This window comes from Hevea brasiliensis, chromosome 16, assembly GCF_030052815.1.
Source record: "Hevea brasiliensis isolate MT/VB/25A 57/8 chromosome 16, ASM3005281v1, whole genome shotgun sequence".
Taxonomy (NCBI): domain Eukaryota; kingdom Viridiplantae; phylum Streptophyta; class Magnoliopsida; order Malpighiales; family Euphorbiaceae; genus Hevea; species Hevea brasiliensis.
Window position 1 is genome coordinate 192,455 of NC_079508.1, and position 4,099 is coordinate 196,553.

General features: G+C 37.3%; 1 non-coding gene across 1 annotated transcript; it reads left to right on the top strand.

Annotated features, from left to right (window-relative positions):
* Positions 1-2,571: 2,571 nt before the first annotated feature.
* LOC131175176 (small nucleolar RNA R71) lies at positions 2,572-2,678 on the top strand. The gene has a single exon (XR_009145338.1). It is a non-coding gene; the product is annotated as a small nucleolar RNA R71 (small nucleolar RNA).
* The last annotated feature ends 1,421 nt before the right edge of the window (positions 2,679-4,099 follow it).

The following is a 4,099-nucleotide window of genomic DNA, read 5'->3' on the forward strand; positions in this document are numbered from 1 at the left end:
ATGGCCATCATGCATCTTTGAAAAGTAACAGGGCCATTATAAAGACCGAAAGACATTCTTCTATATGCGAAGATTCCATAAGGGCATGTGAATGTGGTCTTTTCCTAGTCTTTTAGGTGAACAAAAATTTGGAAAAATCTTGAATACCCATCTGGATAACAAAAGTAGGAATATTTTACTAGCCTTTCTAACATTTGATCTATGAAAGGGAGAGGAAAATGGTCCTTTCTGGTGGCACTATTTAATTTCCTATAATCTATGCATATGCACCAACTAGTAACTACCCTAGTAGGGATTAATTCATTGTTTGCATTTTGAATGACAGTTGTCTCACTCTTCTTAGGCACTACATGCACTGGACTAACCCATTTACTATTAGAAATTGAGTATATAATACCTGCATCTAATAGTATCAGAATTTCTTTCTTAACTACTTCTTTCATATTTGTGTTAAGTCTCCTTTAATGTTCAATAGTGGGTTTGTTGTTTTCCTCCATAGGTATCCTATGCATGCAAATCAAAGGACTAATCCCTTTCAGGTCTTTTATTTTATACCCTATAGCCTTGTTATGTGTCCTAAGTACCTTTAATAAATTTTCCTCTTCTACATTTGATAGGCTAGCATTTATAATAATAGGACATTTAGAGTTTGAGTCCAAGAATGCGTACCTTAGTGTGGAGGGGAGAAGTTTCAGTTTTACTTGTTTGGTGTCTTCCTGTGACTTGCTTTTGGGTTGCTCCTCCTTTAGCTCTTCCACCTGGAGAGCTTGAGCTAAGGGTAGGGATGGGCTAGCTTCTACAGATTTTACACAAGCTATAATTTATGTGTTTTCATTATCTGCTGTGTGGTTGTGCACTATGCATACTTCAAGGGAATCTTCAGGGTGTGTTTTGTGAAATTCCTCTTCAAGTAGCTTGTCGATTATATCAACTCTTAGGCATTCATCAGGTTCAAGTTTATGCTTTATTGCTCCAAAAAGGTTAAATTCTACTGCTTCCTCTCCTACTTTGAGAGTTAACTTCCCATTTTTAACATCTATAATAGCCTCGGCAGTTACCAAGAAAGGTCTTCACAGGACGATAGGAATTTGGACATCCTCTTCCATTTCCAAGATAACAAAATCAACGGGGATGAAGAATTTTCCCACTTTGATGGGGATGTTTTCTAGGATGCCCACTGGGTACTTGATAGACCGATCAGCCAATTATAGTGAAATTGTTGTGGGTTTGAGCTCCCCTACATACAGCTTCCGACATATTGATAGAGGCATTAGACTCACACTTGCACTTAGACCACAAAGCGCCTTGTCTATTTTCATATTGCTAATAAGACAAGGCATGGAGAAGCTTCCTAGATTCTTGAGCTTTGGTGGCCGCTTGTTTTGCAATATGGCACTGCATTCCTCTGTAAGAGCAATAGTCTCATAGTCTTCCAGCCTTTTTTTCTTTGAAAGAATTTCTTTAAGGAACTTAGCGTAAGATGGCATCTGAGAAAGTGCTTCTATGAAGGGAATGTTAATGTAGAGTTTCTGTAAAACTTTTAAGAACTTTCTAAACTACTTATCCAATTTAGCCTTTTGAAATCTCTGGGGAAAGGATAGAGGAGGTTGATATGGCTTTGGTAACTTCTTCTTCTTCTTCTTCTTTGTTTCCTCTTCTAGTTCCTTTTTAGCTTCTTCCTCCTTCTCTTCTATTTGGTTATCAAATTCATCAAAGGTTTTCTCAATTGATTTTTCCTCTGATGGTTGTTTTCCTAATGTCCTGCCGCTCCTCAAGGTAACTGCTTTATAGTGCTCTTTGGGGTTCATTTCTAGTTGACTTGTTAATTTACCAGCAGCCTTGCTTGAAGAACTTTCCTGTTGAGTAATTTGGTTTTCAAGCATCTTATTATGGGTGGCTAGTTGGTCCATTCTGAAAGCTAACTACTTTATCATTTCATTCTGCTATTGTTGAGCTGTTAAGAAGCCTTCCATCATGGATTCCATAGTCAATTTTGGTTTAGGCTATTGGGGTTGAGGAGGTGGTGGCGGCTATGCAAGACCTGGGGGTACTAGTGATCTATACTCTTGCTACTTGCTCATGGGCTGATTCTACGAGTTAAACCATGAGAAGTTAGGGTGGTTTCTCCATCCAGGGTTGTAAGTATTTAAATATGGATTGTTGAGCTGCCTCTAGTTGAAGTTTCCTCCGTTATTCACATAGTTTAGCTGTTCTATAGAGGGTTCATTGAAGTTATTGCATTCTGAAGTTATACACCCTCCTCTATAGCTGTCACAGTGTTGGTTGCTCATCACTATAGCATTGGCTTGCATTCTGTCAAGCCTTTTGGTGAGTTGATTAAACTGAGCATTTATCATGCTTAAGGCATCCACTTCCAGAATCCCTGCCGTTCTTCTTGTATCTCCCCTTTCATTTGTCCACTCATAGTTGTGATAAGTGACCCTCTCCAGGAGTTCAAGAGCTTGTGTTACTATTTTCTTCATCAAATCTCGTTTCGCTGCTGAATCTACTGTGCTCCTTGTAGAGGGCAATAACCCATTATAGAAATTCTGAACTAGGAGCCAATCCTCTATGCCATGGTGTGGACATTCCCTTTGTAGGTCTTTATATCTCTCCCATGCTTCATAGGGTGATTCACTTTCCTTTTGCTTAAAAGTGTTGAGTTCAACCCTCAACTTATAGTCTTCGCAGGTGGAAATATCTTGTTAGAAAAGCTTGCGAGAGTTCTTCCCAAGTGGTGAATGTTCCAGCTAGTTGAGAAAGTAACCACTTCCTTGCTCTATCTCGAAGGAAGAATGGGAATGCTCTGAGTCTTATAGCTTGATTAGAGACTCCATTTATCTTGAATATATCACATAGGGCAAGAAAGCAGTGGAAGAGGTAGTGTGGATTTTCTGTAGGTGAACCTCCAAACTGGGTTTGTTGAATCATTTGAAGCCATGCCGGTTTGAGTTCAAAATTATTGGCCTCCACTATGGGTCTTGTTACACTGGGTTGGAATCCTTGGATAGATGGGGCTCCATAAGCCCTTAAGGGTCTTGTCTAGTTTTTATTGTTGGCCATGACAGGAGTTTTTAAAGTTTCTCGATCTTGTTCTTATTGTCTCCTTTCTCTCCTGATGGTTCTTAGAGTCCTATCTATCTCGGGATCCAAGTCCAAAACTTCTTCCTCCAATTTTGCTCTGGTCATGTACCAAACCAAATATCTGAGAGAAAGTAAAGGAATAAAAACAAATTAAATAAATTTAAATAGTAAATGTAAATGCCTAAATCAACTAAATTGCCTATCACTCAATATTACTAGAAATAAATTTCCCAGCAACGATGCCAAAAACTTATTTGCTGGTTTTATAACCTCGCAAGTGCACAGATCGCTAATAAGTAATAAAGTTGTCACACCTTTTTCTTGTAAGGCATGACATGTTCCCGTTGCATACTTAATGAATTACCAAACTAAACCTACCGATAACCCATTAATTATGCTACAAGGGATTTTGAACAAATTATAGCTTTTTATCTTATCAATTCTTTTTGCGGAAAATTGCATGAGAATAGTTAAAATTCAATGTAAACATTCATTGGAAATGATGATAAACTAAATATTACAAAAGTTACATTTTTATAAGTCTCAAGATAAAATACAAATAGTTACAAACTCAAAATATACCTATACATCCATACATATAGGTATAAAATACATCAAAAGGAAATTACAAGGGTATACCTATGATATATACCCATAATCAAAACCAAAATGCTGCTTCCAAGTCTCTCACTCGGTAGCCTTCTCCTTTCCCTTACCTGCGACAGCATAAATAAGTTATCGCTAAGTATATCACTCAGTGGTGCACAACTAATAACTTGAAAATATAAAGTTAAGCAAAACTTGTCAAAGCATAATAAATCATATTTTTCTTAAGTATGAAAACTTCACAAGAGTTCTAAGTCCATAACGGCCATTTATTGGAATAACATTTTAAATGAGAAATCATACTTCATAAATCACAATTCACAAAGCATTAGTGTTGCCAACATCAACACGAAGTTTAGGCTATGATACAAAATTTCACGATCAGTGCCGTATTGTACACCAAAACAAA